Consider the following 17,716-nt stretch of genomic DNA (forward strand, 5'->3'; position numbering starts at 1 on the left):
CATTGGCTTCTCAGTCAGTTTTCAGTGTCAGGCACATTCAGAGAATCTTGTTTGATCACATACTCATTCAGTATCAGTCCAGCTGGACTTGCTGAGCTTCTATTATATATGTCCCATAGTCTCTGTGTGTGGAAGCAATGCTTGAGGTCCTAACTCCCTTACTCATGTTCTCTCTCCTTATGATCTTCATCTGAACATTGGGAACTAAGTCCAGTGCTCCAATGTGTGTCAGTCTCTCTATCTCCATACATTGCTAGATGAAGGTTCTAAGGTGATATGCAAGATTTTTATCAGTAGGGCTATGGAATAAGGCCAGTTCAGGGACACCCTCATCTGCTGCAAGATGAAAGAGCTAGGGACATCTTCCAAGGCACCTGGGACCCCCTCTAGAGCCAAGTCTTTTGCCAAACCTAAACTGGTTCCCTTCCTTGTGATATCTTCTTTTCTGCTCCGATATCCATCCTTCCTCAATCTCATTCATCCCTATTCCCAATCCTCCCATTCTCCCTTCTCTCTCCCCACTGCCACCCCCATGATCCCATCTTTCACCTGGCAAACTTGTCTACATCCAGTAACTAGGAGGATAAATATATGTTTTTCTTTGGGTTCTCCTTCTTGTTTTCTTCTGTAGGATCATGAATTATAGGCCCAATGTCCGTGGCTTATGGTTTGAATCCACTTCTGATGGAGTTCATAACTTATTCATCTTTTTGTATCTAGGTTATCTCAGTAAAATATTTTCTATTTCCATTCTTTGAATGCAAAATTCAAGATGTCATTGTTTTATTGTACTGAGTGCATCTCTAAAGTGAATATATGCCACACCTTCTTTATCCATTCTTCTATTGAGGGGCACCTAGGTTGTTTCCAGGTTCTGGCTATAACAAATAGTGCTGGTATGAACATAGTTGAACAAATGCTTTTGTAGTATGATTGGGTATCTCTGGATGTATTCCCCAAAATTGAAATTACTGGAATCCAAGGTTGGTTGACTCCTCTATTATAATGTATCATACATCTCTACTTCTGATCAAGGTATCTATAAGCTGCTTCCATTTTGAGGCTGTTGTCATCATTTGTTGCACATTTGTTCAAAGATTGTTTAATATTGTAATATGAAGTAATAGTCTTTACGTTATATATTAAAGTAGTAAGTATTATAGGTTAATATTCACCCATGTTTTCCATACTTATATTTACACTAATCAGGTTCTCATGATACATAGAGACTGTATTCTGTACAGATAGGTAATCATCAAACACTTAAAGGAACTGCAGAAACTGGGATTTAAATAACTTAGGTTTTTTTGATGTGAGACACAATGGCTCTTTGCAGCACTGATCTATTCCTGAAAGAATGTTGAGCATCAAAGACACTGTACTTGGAGTTTGTACTATTCTTTGTAAAACTGGGCTTTGATGAATGAATTGCACTTGTTTGACTGATAAAATGCATGGTGTCTGGACTGGACAAGCAAGATACAAGAAAAATGACTGTCAAACCTTGCCAAAATAGGGTAAGATTGTTTTCAAAATCTTCCTGCCTCTATAAAAGGGCTGTCAGTTACTCTAGGCCTTAGCCAAAGTGGTTTGCTTCAACATTGCAAATGAGACACTGGGTGATTTCCCAGGTAGACATATGTCTCTGTAATCTACTGTACATTTTGGAAACACCTTTAATCCATTTATTGGCTACTCAAGTAATATTCTATCTCAATTCTCAGGCCTTGATGGAGGTTGAAGACTTGATAGTTGTAGATAACTTCCTCTTATGGTCTAGCCAACCCATTTCTAATACAAGACTAAGACTCCTGGGAATAAAATAATCATTGAAACTTTGAGCATATATTTCTTGCTCAATATTGCCTATACTGGCTATCAATCTAACTTTTATACTTGATATCTGTTCTTATTATATGTAGTCCTGTATTGGTTTTGAACATTCTTATTAGGTAAAAGGGGAGGTGATGTGGAAACTCCTTTGGCCAATGGCCTTTGAGAGGCTGGACCTTGTGTGGTGTGACTTTGTGGTACCAGAAACACTTAGGAGAGCCCATTCTGCCTCTTGTGCAAAGCAACAGCCTCTCGTCAACCTGGGGAGCTACTGGGAGAAAAAGATCCCAAGAGTGTGGTAAACTTCCATGATTTTTTTCTTACTGAAGAGTTGCTGACAGGAGGAGTTACTGTGGGTAACTCTCCAGGTTTTCTCCCTTACTTATGAGCTAATGGAAGTAAGACTGGCAATTCTGTCTTAGGAAAGTATCTTTTAGGTCATATGCTTACTTGGGACAGCTGGCAAATGAAGCTATCATGAATTTGATGCTCTTCCAGCCCTCTTGTTTCTTTTTAAGTTGTTGGCAACATACGTGGCCTTATGCCTAAGCCAAGAACTTTTTCCCGTTGAAGTGGCCATTGAGGACAGGTCCTCTAGGCCTTAGCTCTTATTGGGGAGCTATTAGCAATTGAAACTGCCATCAGATATGTTTTCCTGGCCTCATCAAACACTGAGTTCTTATTGGAGGAGTAGATGGATGATGGGGAAGGGAGAAGTTGGCAGGAGTGGAAGGACAGCGGATTGTTTTAACTCGGGTATGTAAAATGAGATTGTCCTCAAAAGAAAAAAAAAAGATAGAAAAAAAAAACCACTACCAGAAGAGGCCCAGACATTTATTGGGGAGGTACTGGCAGCTGAATCTGAAATCAAGGAAGTGCATTATTCCCTATCACTTTACTTATAGGCTACTGACAGTTGAGGCTGCCATGGAGGATGTGCTTTCCAGGCAATATCTTATATTGCCTAGGCCCACTTGCTTCTGGATGCACTAAGGTAACACCCACAGTGGTATAACTGTCATGTATCAATTAGCAGTAATTGTTAACCCCATAGACATTCACTTATTCCATTCAGACAGCCACGGTTCCATCTTTCCATATGACTCAAGGTTAATAGCTAGTTTAAAGGTAAAGCAAACTGTGATGAGCAGCAAGTGACAGAAACCCACTGGAAACACTAGGAGCCAAAAGTGGTGATTCTTTGCTGGGGCATGGTGCATCCTGGCATATGAGGAGGAGGAAGGTGTCACATGCAAGCAAGGACTGAGAAGCCCCCAATTCTCATCTCTGCCATTCCTTCTTTATTGCCTGCATGATGGCTTATATGCCTCATCACTCCCTCTTAGATTAGATTTCAATAAATGAGAGATATCACTTGTCATATTAACTGCTGCTTATCTAATATTTAAGAAACCATTATCTGTGTTTACTTATATTCATCAGGCACTTCAATCTCAAGTCCTGATTGATTATTTCTCCTTTCTGTGCTCTGTTGGTCTTTTGATTGCTTTCATGATTCTGAAAAATTCCTTTCTCAAATTTCTTCTCCAGAATTCCCCCAATGGTTAGTGTTCTTTCTCAAGACAAACAAATGACATTATTATTATTATTACTATTATTACTATTGTTATTGATGTTACTTTTATTATTGTTGTTGTTTTTCTGCTGTGATTTTATCCTGAAAACTTATCCACAGGGATTCACTGGGGTTCTCAATTGTACAAAGAGACATTTCTACAAATGATTACTTCAACTCCATGCTTTCTAATCATTTTATTATTTGTCTGATTGTGTTCATTGCAGCCAAATTATTGTTTTCCAATTAGGCCTTAGTCTAAGACACTGTATGTGACCTGTCCCTATTCCATAGCACATTCCCACACTTTGTGTTCAGACTGTGACATGCTTATACAATCCATTCTCTCTTTGTTGAACAACCTCTGGCTGGTATTATTTCATGTCCTTGTTCCAAGTTCTGTTTGTACTTCCAATGGGTCCTTTTAAATATCCAGGCTGTTTCTTCACAAGTGATGGTATCTTTGATCATCAGGATGAGCTGCAGTTGCTTCATTTCAAAGTTGTTTCTTCTGCATCAAGATGCTGACACTTTGCAAATAGCCATTTTCTTAGACTTCCAGTCAGCGGCAGAATCCATTAACGATTCTTACCTGAGCCAATTAAGGCATATATCGTGGCTGCCAGGTGGTGGATTTCTAATTTCATGATTCCTTTGCATTTATGAGTTGGAATGCCACCCCAAGGACCCAGTTTTCTCCTCCACTGTTTTTTTAGTCCAAGCAGTTGTGATTCAAACATTTTCTTCCAAAGATTTAAAATGGCAGCTATTATTGTTTTCTGCGATGTTAAATTGTCCCTGGTTGGCAACCAACAAGCCTTCATGCCATCTCATGTTTTCCTTTTGACATTTGTGTTGTTTGAGAACTTAGTTACTCCCTGGATGCATGAGATATTTTAGGCTTCTGCCTTCTGCTTCCCTCTGCCTATCAATCCACCATTTCCCCATGGAGTGCTGTTATCTTCTTCTTCGGGGAATGATATCAGAAGTTAAACCCCAGCACTTGGAATGATGAATACTGAATGAGTCTGATGTTTGCATCTGTGGCCTTTCAGAGAACTAACATCAGGAAAAGCCTTTTATATAAACACACGTACACTCACTACTGCATACACGTGAACACCTATAGGTCAGCACATGAGTTTTCTCACTTGTTCTCCCTGATCTACTTCGTGCTTAGAGTTCCCATTGCATCTCCTTTCCATTTTAAGACTCACTTTTCTATTCAAAAGCTGTTGCTCTCATTCCTCACTATCCCGATATGGTTTTATTGCTAAATCACCTGCTAGACTGTAAAAGACACAACCTAAACAGGGCTCAGTGTGTGTGTATAGAGTAAATTTGAATCTTTATTCTGAGAAGTTATAATCAATGTGTCAGGAAGTTACTTACAGCTACTGTTAGTAGTATTGTGCATTGGAGGCACATTACTCATTCTGCATATCAAGAACTAGGCAACTGGAGGAATCTTCTCTGTCTTTGCCTGGGTCCTAGAAGCCATGAGACTTTCAATAATGTATTAATTATATTTCTTTTAATCTATTAATATCATCTCTCTCTTATTATTCATCTATCCATCCATCCTTCCATCTATCCATTTATTCCTCATTTGTATATCGAATATCTAACACCTGTCTCTGTTTCTCTCTGTCTATCTATCTTTCTATTTATCTTGTCTTAGTTATGGTTTCTACTGCTGTGAAGAGATAACATGACCACCATCAGACTTATAAAGGAAAGCATTTAATTGGGTTCTGTCCATTAACATCATGGCAGAATTATACCAGACTTCAGGGAGACACGGTGTAGGAGAAGGGAAGAGTTCTACATCCAGACCCTTGGGGAGGACGAATGAAGAATAAGACACTGGACCTATGTTGAGCTTCAGACATCAAAGAGTATCTCTGGTGACACTCTTTCTCCAACAAGGCCACACCTCCCAATAATGTCTGTTAACCAAAGCCTCTGACAACACTGGTATTAAATTATTGACCTTAATTCTGCTTGACAAACTACTCTTAGTAGAAGGATTTAACATTTGCTGAACCTAGACTCAGATCTCACACAGTATGCCAAGCAGGTCCAACTGTGACGAGATATTGAAAAATCTCCAGCTGCACCCATTAGGTAGTGTCTACACTATAGGCATTCCTGAGAAGGTAAGATGACAATGTTTAAGAGCACTGTAGCTCTGGAGACAAGGAGAGATCTTAGGGTAAATGTCACTGAGTTCTCTGTTTCCTTCTGCTTAAAAAGCCCAGATTCTGCATTCTTGAAAAAAGGGTCCCATATGCATTTGGAATAATTGTTATCCATGGTATTTGTCAGCTTCTTTGTTGCTTTCAAAGGACATACAATCTTCTTTCTACTTATCTTACACAGCCATCTTCTGTGGTATCATTCAGTTGAACACTCATGGAAATACACTTCTGGAAGGCTGTCTGCCCATATTAGTGTGAAGTCTAACCCTTCCCAGATCAGGAGATGAGGAGTTATTTCCCCCGACAGATGATTTCATTGCATCTTCGGCAGTGGATGATAGTGCTGTGATGTTGGTCATGGCAATTTCTTTTTCAATTTGCTGAGAGAAGGGAGTGATAGATATACATGGATGATGGTAAGGAGTAGAAATCTAAGCAACTGCAGGAAGAGAGGAAACACGGAAACAGTGACACTGAGAAACAACAACAGGGTTGTGAGTCAGGGACAGCCTTGATTTGCTATAGGATACTTATCCTTGCCCTTGAAACTCAAGCTGGTAGAAATGTCAGTGTCTCTTTAACAGCTCCCCTAGGACATATAGGGATAATTGAGCTGGCTTCATTCTCCAGAGCCCATCATATCCCCTAGTCTCGCAGGAGACTTTTCAGTTCCAAGTGATAAAACACAATTCAAACTGGCTTTAGGGAAAGGCAAAGTTTAGTTAAAGCCGAAATTTATCTAGGCATCAAAAGACAGTGAGTAACCTTCAAATGGGACTGGAATGGTGATTAAAAAATCTTGACCAGGATGCAGGTCTTGCTTTCTATTTTTTTTTACTGACATTATAATGGACACAATGTTAGGATATTTTACCTGGCTGTTTTAAGGTCATTTGAGTTTTTACAAAGCCTAAAGTGGTCAGTTGAGGTAACTCTAACAAAAACATTATGCCATAAAATGACTGGTCTAGCTAAATGAGGAAGATAGAACATACAGTGTCCAACAGTTTGCCACGGCAAGGCAGGAAAAGCCACCCATGCCTGGATTTGGAGGAGAGTTTCAGGGAGAACTAAAGGGAAGGGGCAGGAAGGTCCATGTGGCAGATGGGGTATACAAGTGCTTATTTATAATCAGTACTCTGTTTAACTTTGTGATATTGTTTTCTTAATTTGAACACCATTGGAATTCTGTAGTCACTGTGCTGTGAATTCAAAAATGAGCAATCACTTTCTATATGAGTCTCAATTTAAGACTAACATACTGAAAAGAGAGTTTCTTTGTCAGTGATAAAGAAGCTGTGTGTATACAGGCCTGAGTTCAGACTCCAGAGACCTTATTCAAAGCTTTCCAAGGTGGAGTGTGTGCTTGTAATGTCACTGCATGGGAGGCAGACACAGTGGATTCTGGTACTGACTGGCCCAACTGCATCTTCTATTCAGGAAATCCTAGGTCCCTGTAAGTGATACTGTCTTAATTAGCATGGTAGTTGATTTCTGAGGAATGACCACTGAAGTTGTCCTTTGGTCAAATCACACACACACACACACACACACACACACACAGAGAGAGAGAGAGAGAGAGAGAGAGAGAGAGAGAGAGAGAGAGAGAGAGAGGAAAAGCCACCAAATAACCTTCCAAACCACATAACTGCAGATGCACAAATGCTAATTGTTTAATACACTTGGCATCATTTTTGTGTCAAGTGGCAGTCATGTGTGCAAGATTAGATGGTTGAACAGTGCCCCTTCCAATGGGAATAATGAGATTTTAGCTATTGGGTGGCTTAATTATCTTCATTGTGAGGCAGAACCCCACCCAACTTTCTGGAATCTTCCAGCTACCAGGGTCCCATCCCATTTTAAGAACTCCATCTATTAACATCTCCATAAGGTCTCAAAGAGTGTCACTGATACTGGCTGTTAAATATATTGGAGCTGCTTTGAAGTGGTTGGGAAAAGAAGCCAGCTCATCAGGTGTGTGGTACATTAGTTGAAAAATTCACATTATCGTTACCAGACCTGGAAGTAAGAGGGAGAGCAGAATGAACTATATGAGAAATACAGCAGGTGAACATGACAGGAGCTGTAATTGGAAGAATTTGTTTCCTTTAAAGCATGGAGAAAGACTTGTGAAGACAGACAGCATAAATGGGTTTCAACCTGTAGAAGAAGAAAAATAGATCCATATTGTTCAGCATGCACAAAATGCAACTACAAATGGATTAAAGACCTCAATATTAATCTGACCACACTGAACTTGATAGACGAGAAGTTGAAATGAGTCTGCAATACATGGACCCAGGAGACCACGTCCAGTGTAGAACCTGAGTAGCATAGACCATGAGACCAAAAAGGAATAAATGTGACACCTCCTGAAAGTGAGAAGCTTCTGTAATGCAAAAGACATTGTCACTAAGACAAAAAGGCATCCTTTTGAATGTGAAAAATCTTCACCAGTCTGTAATCAAAATTCTGATCTCCAAATATGTAAAGAAATCCAGAAACTAGACATTAACATTCAAGTTACTGCAATTAAAAAGGGGTACTTAACTGAACACAGATTTCTCAACAGAAGACTTTCAAATGGGCAAAAGACAATGCCATGCTTAGCCTTTTTAGCAATCAGGGAAATGCACATCAGAACATCTCTGCTATACCATGTTACAACTGTCAGAATGGCTAAAATCAAAAACACCAATGATAGACTATGCTGAAAAGGATGTAGAGTAGAGGAACACCCATCCCTTGTTGTCGGGAATGCAGACTAGTGAAACTACTTGGAAAAACAATGTGGCAGTTTTTCATGAAAATGGGAGTCATGCTACCTCAGAACTGAATAATTCCACTCTGTAAGTGCATTGTGCTCTTGAATACAGTTCCGTGCTTGTTTGAAGTAAAAGAGTGACTACTATTTTTAATAGAAATGATTAATTTTTTTTATGAGTGTGAGTTTATCTGCACATTAGTGTGTTCACCATGTGCATTCAGTGCTTGTGTTGGCCAGGGTCAGATGTTCTATTACTGGAGTTACAGATGTTTGTATGGGTGGGAGGAATTGAAACCGGGTCCTCTGGAAGACAAGCAAGTGACCTTAAATGCTGAGCCATCTCTCTCATGCAAGAATGATAGTTCCCTTTCAGGGGAAGGCCTAATTACTAACAGACCTAACCACCAAAACCTGTGGAGGATATTTTGTTGTCCTAACAGGAGTCCAGGTGGTGGGTGACTCACTCATTCGCCCTCCCTCCCCTTCTCACTCTTGTCACCTGCTTGCTAACTTGTGCCCTTTTCTCTCTTGCTTAGGACACAGAACTCTTGAACAACACCATCCTCACTGGAAACATCATAGGGTTGAAGAAGAAAATTCTGTGTTGGATGTCTTGGCATATCTGGAATGCTGCTGGCCTGATAAAGATTTTGTGAAGGTACCAGAGAAACACTCATGCTCTGATGTTTCATTCTCTCTGTCTTTAAATCTCCAGAATGTTTTCTTTCTTTTTCTCTCCCTTCACCTTCACCATGTTCACACTTCTCACTCATGCATGTTCTGTCTGAATATCTGTCATTTGAATCATTGGAGATGACCTTACAGAAGAGGAGATTATTGTCAACAAAGAAGCTTTTGTTTCCTTTGCTGGTTTTTGGTCTCAACAAATGATCGCTTCCCTTTTCCCTCTTCTTCCTTCCTCTCTGTCTTTCTCATAAGAGGGCTGCTTCCTTTACTATGGCAATCGATACATCATTGCAGGTTTTACCAACTGGCAATGCCTAGTTGAATTATTTACTGAGTAGTCTTTCATTATGTACCCTACTTCCTGCAGCAGCTGTCTGCATTATCTAGATGAAGTCTCATACCAATAAAGCCTCCTTTACTTTGGCTCAAAAACTAATTTGGGGTCAATGTAAGATAATAAAACACACAAGCTTGATGCGTTAAAATTTTATTAATATACATTAAAGTAAAAGGTATTAAAATAACAAGATAAATGGAGAAAACAAAATTTTCCAGGATAAAAACAATTTTAAACAATACATAGCCACAAATCTAGCCCTTCAGAAAGTAATTGAAGGAAAATCACAAACCAAGGAGTCCAACAATGCCCACATTAAATCAGACATCTAATGACCCTTCACCAGCACAACTTGAAGAAGGGAAACACACAAACTCTACTACCAAAAGAAAGAAAGAAGAAAGGAAAAATGACCGGAGTTAATAACCACTGGTCATTACTATCACTTAATATCAATGGGCTCAACTCACCTATAAAGAGACACAGGCTAAGAGATTGGATACAAAAACAGGATCCAACATTCTGCTCCTTACAAGAAACACACCTCAACCACAAAGACAGACATCTACTCAGAGTAAAGGACTAAAAAATGTTTATCAAGCAAACGGACCAAAGAAACAAGCAGGTGTGGCCATACTAATTTCTAACCAAGTTGACTTCAAACTAAAATCAATCAAAAGAGATGGAGATGGACATTTTTTACTCATAACAGGGACAATTCACCAGGATGAAGTCTCAATCCTGAATATACATGTGCCTAATATAAAAGCACCCACTTTTGTAAAAGAAACGTTACTAAAACTCAAGGCAGTCATCAAACCACACACTCTAATAGTAGGAGATTTCAACACTCCTCTCTCACCAATGGACAGGTCAATCACACAGAAACCTAATAGAGAAATAAGAGGATTAAGGGAGGTAATGAATCAAATGGACTTAACAGATATCTATAGAACATTGCACTCAAATAAGAAAGAATATACCTTCTTCTCTTCAGCTCATGGAACCTTCTCGAAAATAGACCACATACTCGGTAACAAAGCAAACTTACACAGTTACAAAAAAATATCGGTAACCACCTGTGTCTTATCAGATCACCATGGATTAAAGTTAGAATTCAACAACAATGCAATCCCCAGAAAGCCTATGAACTCATGGAAACTGGACAGTCAACTACTGAACCACACCTGGATCAAGGAAGAAATAAAGAAATTAAAGTCTTTCTTGAAATCAATGAAAACAAAGACTCAACATACTCAAACCTATGGGACACTATGAAAGCAGGGCTAAGAGGAAAGTTCATAGCATTAAGTGCCCACTTAAAGAACACGGAGAAAGCACACATAGGAGACTTAATAGCACACCTGAAAGCTTTAGAAAAAAAAGAAGCAGACACACCTAGGAGAAGTAGAAGACTGGAAATAATCAAATTGAGGGCTGAAATCAACAAAATAGAAACACAGAAAACAATCCAAAGAATCAAGGAAACAAAAGCTGGTTCATGGAGAAAATCAATAAGATTGATAAACCCCTATCCAAACTAATCAAACGGGGGAGAGAGAATATGCAAATTAACAAAATCAGAAACGAAAAGGGGATATAACCACAGACTCAGAGGAAATTCAGAGAATCATTAGATCTTACTACAAAAACCTGTATGCCACAAAATTGGAAAATGTAAAAGAAATGGACACTTTTTTAGATAAGTACAATATACTACATTTATACCAGGATCAGGTGACCAATCTAAATAGACCTGTTAGTCATGAAGAATTAGAAGTTGCTATAAAAAACCTCCCCACCAAAAAAAGCCCAGGTCCAGACGGCTTCAATGCAGAATTCTACCAGAACTTCCAAGAAGACGTAATACCTATACTCCTTAATGTATTTCACAATATTGAAAAAGAGAAGTCATTGCCAAATTCCTTTTATGAAGCTGAAGTTACTCTGATACCAAAACCACACAAAGACATAACCGAGAAAGAGAAATACAGGCCAATCTCACTCATGAACATCGACGCAAAAATACTCAATAAAATACTGGCAAACAGAATACAAGAACACATTAGAAAAATTTTCCATTATGATCAAGTAGGCTTCATCCCAGAGATGCAGGGCTGGTTCAACATACGAAAATCTATCAATGTAATCCATCATATGAATAAACTAAAAGTAAAAAACCATATGATCATTTCATTAGATGCTGAAAAAGCATTTGACAAAATTCAACATCCCTTTGTGATAAAGGTCTTAGAGAGATTAAGAATACAAGGGTCATTCCCAAATATAATAAAAGCTATTTATACCAAGCCATCAGCTAACATCAAATTAAATGGAGAGAAACTCAAAGCTGTTCCACTAAAATCAGGAACACGACAAGGTTGTCCACTCTCTCCATACCTCTTTAATATAGTGCTTGAAATTCTAGCAATAGCAATAAGACAACATAAGGGGATCAAAGGGACTCAAATTGGAAAGGAAGAAGTTAAACTTTCATTATTTGCAGACGATATGATAGTGTACATAAGCGAACCCAAAAACTCCAGCTAAGAACTCCTTCAGCTGATAAACACCTTTAGTAGCGTTGCAGGATACAAGATCAATTCCAAAAAATCAGTTGCCTTCCTATACACAAAGGATAAGGAAGCAGAGATGGAAATCAGAGAAGCATCACCCTTCACGATAGCCACAAATAGTATAAAATATCTTGGGGTAACTCTAACCAAGGAAGTAAAGAATCTATTTGACAAGAACTTTAAGTCAATGAAGAAAGAAATTGAGGAGGATACCAGAAAATGGAAGGATCTCCCTTGCTCTTGGATTGGGAGGATCATCATAGTAAAAATGGCAATTCTACCAAGGGCAATTTATAGATTCAAAGCAATCCCCATTAAAATACCAAAAAAATTCTTCACAGATCTTGAGAGGACAATAATCAACTTTATATGGAGAAACAAAAAACCCAGGATAGCCAAAACAATCTTATATAATAAAGATCATCTGGAGGCGTTACCATCCCTGACCTCAAACTCTATTACAGAGCCTCAGTATTGAAAACAGCTTGGTATTGGCATAAAAACAGAGAAGTCGACCAATGGAACCGAGTAGAAGACCCTGATTTTAACCCACAAACTTATGAACACCTAATTTTTGATAAAGGAGCTAAAAGTATTCAATGGAAAAAAGAGAGCATCTTCAACAAATGGTGCTGGCAGAACTGGTTGTCAACGTGTAGAAGAATGAAAATAGATCCATATCTATCACCATGCACAAAACTCAAGTCCAAATGGATTAAAGATTTCAATATTAGTCTGAACATACTGAACCTGATAGAAGAAAAATTGGGAAGTACTCTACAACATATGGGTACAGGAGATCACTTCCTACGTTTATCCCCTGCAGCACAGACATTAAGGACAACATTGAATAAATGGGACCTCCTGAAACTGAGTAGCTTCTGTAAAGCAAAGGACATTGTCACTAAGACAAAGAGGCAACCCACTGACTGGGAGAAGTTCTTCACCAACCCTGCAACAGACAAAGGTCTGATCTCCAAAATATATAAAGAACTCAAGAAACTAGACTTTAAAATGCTAATAAATCCAATAAAAAAATGCGGCACTGATCTGAACAGAGAATTTTCAACAGAAGAAATTTAAATGGCCAAAAGACACTTAAGGTCATGCTCAACCTCCTTAGTGATAAGGGAAATGCAAATTAAAACAACTTTGAGATACCATCTTACACCTGTCAGAATGGCTAAATTCAAAAACACCAATGATAGCCTTTGCTGGAGAAGTTGTGGAGAAAGAGGCACACTCACTCATTGTTGGTGGGAATGCAAACATGTGCAACCACTTTGGAAATCAGTGTGGCGATTTCTCAGGAAATTTGGGATCAACCTACCCCAAGATCCAGTAATACCACTATTGGGAATAAACCCAAGAGATACCCCATCAAATGACAAAAGTATCTGTTCAACTATGTTCATAGCAGCATTGTTTGTAATAGCCAAAACCTGGAAACAACCTAGATGCCCTTCAATGGAGGAATGGATGAAGAAAGTGTGGAATATATACATATTAGAGTACTACTCAGCAGTAAAAACAATGACTTCTCAAATTTTGTGTGCAAATGGATGGAAATAGAAAACACTATCCTGAGTGAGGTATCCCAGACCCAAAAAGAGGAACATGGGATGTACTCACTTATAATAGTTTTCTAGCCATAAATAAAAGACATTAAGCATATAATTTGTGATCCTAGAGTAGTAAAATAAGAAAGTGAACCCAAAGAAAATCATATAGTCATCTGCATGGAGATGGGAAGTAGACAAGATTGCAGGGCAAAAACTGGGAACTTGCCGGTGAGGTGGCATGGGGCATAGGGGAAATGGGATGAGAAACATGAGAAGGGGAGGATGGGAGGATCTCGGGGGATTGGGACGGTTGGGATATAGGAAGGGAGGATACAGGAGCAGCGAAGTATATATCCTATCTAAGGGAGCCATCTTAGGGTTGGCAAGAGACTTGACTCTTGAGTGGTTCGCAGGTGTCCAGGAATATGTCCCCAGGTGGTACCTTGGGCAACTGAGGAGAGGGAACCTGAAATGACCCTCTCCTATACTGATGAATATCTTGCATATCACCTTAGAACCCTCATCTGGCGATGGATCGTGGTAGTGACAGAGTCTCAGTTTGGAGCAACGGTCTGAGCTCTTAAGGTCCGAATGAGGAGCAGAAGGAGGGAGAACATGAGCAAGGAAATCAGGACCACGAGGGATGCACCCAGCCACTGTGACAGTGGAACTGATTTTTTGGGAGCCCACCAAGGCCAGCTGGTCTGGGACTGAATATGCATGGGTTGATTCTGGACTCTCTTAGCATGGCGGACAATGAAGACAGATGAGAAACCAAGGACAATGGCACTAGGTTTTGATCCTAATACATGAACTGGCTTTGTGGGAGCTTATGCTGATTAGATGCTCAACTTCCTGGACGTAGATAGAAGACCTTCGTCTTCCCACAGGGCAGAGAATTTGGACTGCTCTTCAGTATTGAGAGGGAGGGGGAATGGTGTGGGGGGAGGAGAAGAGGATTAGGGATAGGGGGAAGAGAGTTGGGGAAGGGGCAATATTTGGGAGGAGGGGAGGTAAATGGGAAACGGGGAGCAGGTGGAAATTTTACTTAAAAAAGAATAAAAAAATAAAGAAAAGTTAACAGATGAATTGCAAAAAAAGAAAAAAAGAAAATTAAGGCGATGTAAGACATTTTCAGCTAAATGACAGCGGAGAGAATTTGCTGATAATGTTGCAGCACTATAAGAGATGCTAAATGAAAGTTTCAAGCCAAAGGAAAAATGCCATCGCATGGAAATTTAGGTCTTAAAAGGCAAAGAAATGATGTGAAATTGAAAATGTTGTTCTACATTCTATAAAGCTAATTAGCTTGTTAAAGTAAAGCTGGTGATAGTATATTGGGATTTAAGTATATTTAGAAGTGAAATAAAGAGCAGTGGTGCCGAGGATGGTAAAATAAATAAATAAATTAATTAATAAAAACTAATTTGGGGTCAATGTAAGATAATAAAACACACAAGCTTGATGTGTTAAAATTTTATTAATATACATTAAAGTAAAAGCTATTAAAATAACAATAAAAAGCCTCATCATGCACATCCTGGCTTAATTTGAATACCAGCAAAGGAACACCCAGCTTGTAGTTGAGATATCTGGAAATGGGATACTTCTCCCGAATTCTCTTTATTAGTGATCGATGAATATTTTGGCTCCAAATTTTTTCGGAACCTTATGGATGTTTCGTTGTCCTTAATTTTGTCAGAAAGATTTAAGATTTGTATTTATGTTGTCCCCACTATTTTTTGCATATTGGTTGCTCATTGCTCTTCTAACAGAATCCACAGAGAAAAAGGATTCTAAATTTGAATCAATCAGAGAGCTCCCAGTTCCAATTGGCTCAGATAGTGTAGGAAAATGAAATTCACCCAAAGATCCTGCTCTTCAGATCTCATCTGCTTCTTTTGAGAGGTGAAAGGAGACCTGGTCTTAGGCTTTTCCAACTTACATTATGCATCTGTTTATGTAGAGGTCAGAAGACAGCTTTTTCTCTCCCTTCACCACCACCATGTTCACACTTTTCTCTCTTGCATGTTCTGTCTGAATGTCTGTCATTTGAAGGAATGGAAATGCCCTTACAGAAGAGGAGATTATTGTCAACAAAGAAGCTTCTGTTTCCTTTGCTGTTTTTTTGTCTCAACGGATGATCTGTTCCCTTTTCCCTCTTCTTCCTTCCTCTCTGTCTTTCTCTTAGGTGGGCTGCTTCCTTTATTTTGGCAATCGATACATCATTGCAGGATTTACCCACTGGCGATGCCTAGTTGAATTATTTACTGAGTAGTCTTTCTTTATGTACCCTACTTTCCTGCAGCAGCTGTCTGCATTATCTGGATGAAGTCTCATACCATTAAAGCCTCCTTTACTTTGGCTTAAAAACTAATTTGGGGTCAATGTAAGATAATAAAACACACGAGCTTGATGAGTTAAAATTTTATTAATATACATTAAAGTAAAAGACTATTAAAATAAAAAGCCTCATCATGCACATCCTGGCTTAATTTGAATACCAGCAAAGGAACACCCATATTGCATTTGAGATATCTGGACATGGGATACTTCTACCCAATTCTCTTCATTTGTAATCAATATTTTGACTCCAATTTCTTTCAGAAACTTCTGGAAGTTTCATTGTCCTTACTTTCTGTCAAAATTCTTTAAAATTTGTATTTATGTTGCTCCCCCTTTTCTTTGCATTTTGGTTGCTCATTGCTCTTCTTACAGAAACTGCAGAGAAAAAAGGTTCTAAATTTGAATCAATCAGAGAGCTCCCAGTTCCAATTGGCTCAGATAGTGTAGGAAAATTAAATTCACCCAAAGATCCTGCTCTTCACATCTCATCTGCTTCTTTTGAGAGGTGAAATGAGACCTGGTCTTAGGCTTTTCCAACTTACATTATTCATCTGTTAATGTGGAGGTTACAAGACAGCTGTCTAGACTCATGTTCTTCCTTCCACTCTCTGGGTCTTTGTTTTCTGGGTCTGGGCTGGTTTAATACTTATAATATGGCCTTGCCTTAGAACTCCTGGCAATCCTTGTGCTCGTTAGGTTAAACAAATTAAACAAAGCAAGGGCTTCCATATTAGGAGTCAAGAAAAACCTGAGTTTAGGAGATAGGTACATATGAGACAGACTGACAATGCATATCTTCACACATGGAAACACACATACAAACACACACACACACAGCCATATATTTGAGACGGGTTACCTCATTGAACCAGATGGTTATTCATTTTTCCAGAACAGGTGGTCTAATTGGTGTATAAGTATGGATATGGTTGACTCTAGATCAAAGAGAGGTAGCTTAGTGCCATACTTGGCCGAGAAGAGCCTAAGGATGTGTATGTGTGCCTTCATACATATGGAAGCTGTTTCATTCTTTGTGTGTGTGTGTATATATGTGTGTGTGTATTCATGAATGTGAGTGTAAGTGGGCATTGCCACAGTAAGCATGTGGGCTTGAGGAGAGGAGAGGACAACCCAGCATATCAGTAGTTGCTTTCCATTTTGTTTGATATGGTGTCTTTATTGTTTTTGTTGCTTATTCAAGGCTAGTTGACTAGGTAGCTTCTGAAGAGTCTCCTGTCTCCACCTCCCAATTTGTCTTAAGAGAACTGGACTTGCAGATACTTGTACACATCCTGATTTTAAGTAGATTCTGAGAATTCAGTCACAGTGCCTTTCACTTTCATGGCAAGTGTTTTGCCTACTGTGGCAACTTCCTGTCCCATGAGTTAATTAATGTTACTATTATTTAATTCAGTAACATTTCTATTAGCCATAGTTTTCTAGAGTAACAGAACTTATAGAAAAAGTTTTAACACAATGGTTTATAGGTTGTGGCCTTGTTAATCCCACTATGAAAGGAATGTCCAAAAGCAAAGTAGGTATTCAGTCCGAGACTCTGAATGTGTCAGCTAGTCTTTTGTACACACCAGAATTATAAAGAATTCTGTGTTAATGCTGGTGAGGGAATAGCCTTGCCTTTGAGAGCAAGCAGGCCGAGAAAGAGATTCCTCCTTTCATCTTTTTTTTTTTATAAAAGCTGCAAGCAGATGGTGTGGCCCAGACAAAAATGCCTCTTCCTACCTCAAAAGAGTCCTATCTCAAAGATCCAGATTAGGAGTGTGTCCTACCACTACAAAATTGAAATTAAGAAGAAATACCCCTCCGTAAATAT

The sequence above is a fragment of the Chionomys nivalis genome, unplaced genomic scaffold (assembly GCF_950005125.1).
Source record: "Chionomys nivalis unplaced genomic scaffold, mChiNiv1.1 scaffold_29, whole genome shotgun sequence".
NCBI classification, from domain to species: domain Eukaryota; kingdom Metazoa; phylum Chordata; class Mammalia; order Rodentia; family Cricetidae; genus Chionomys; species Chionomys nivalis.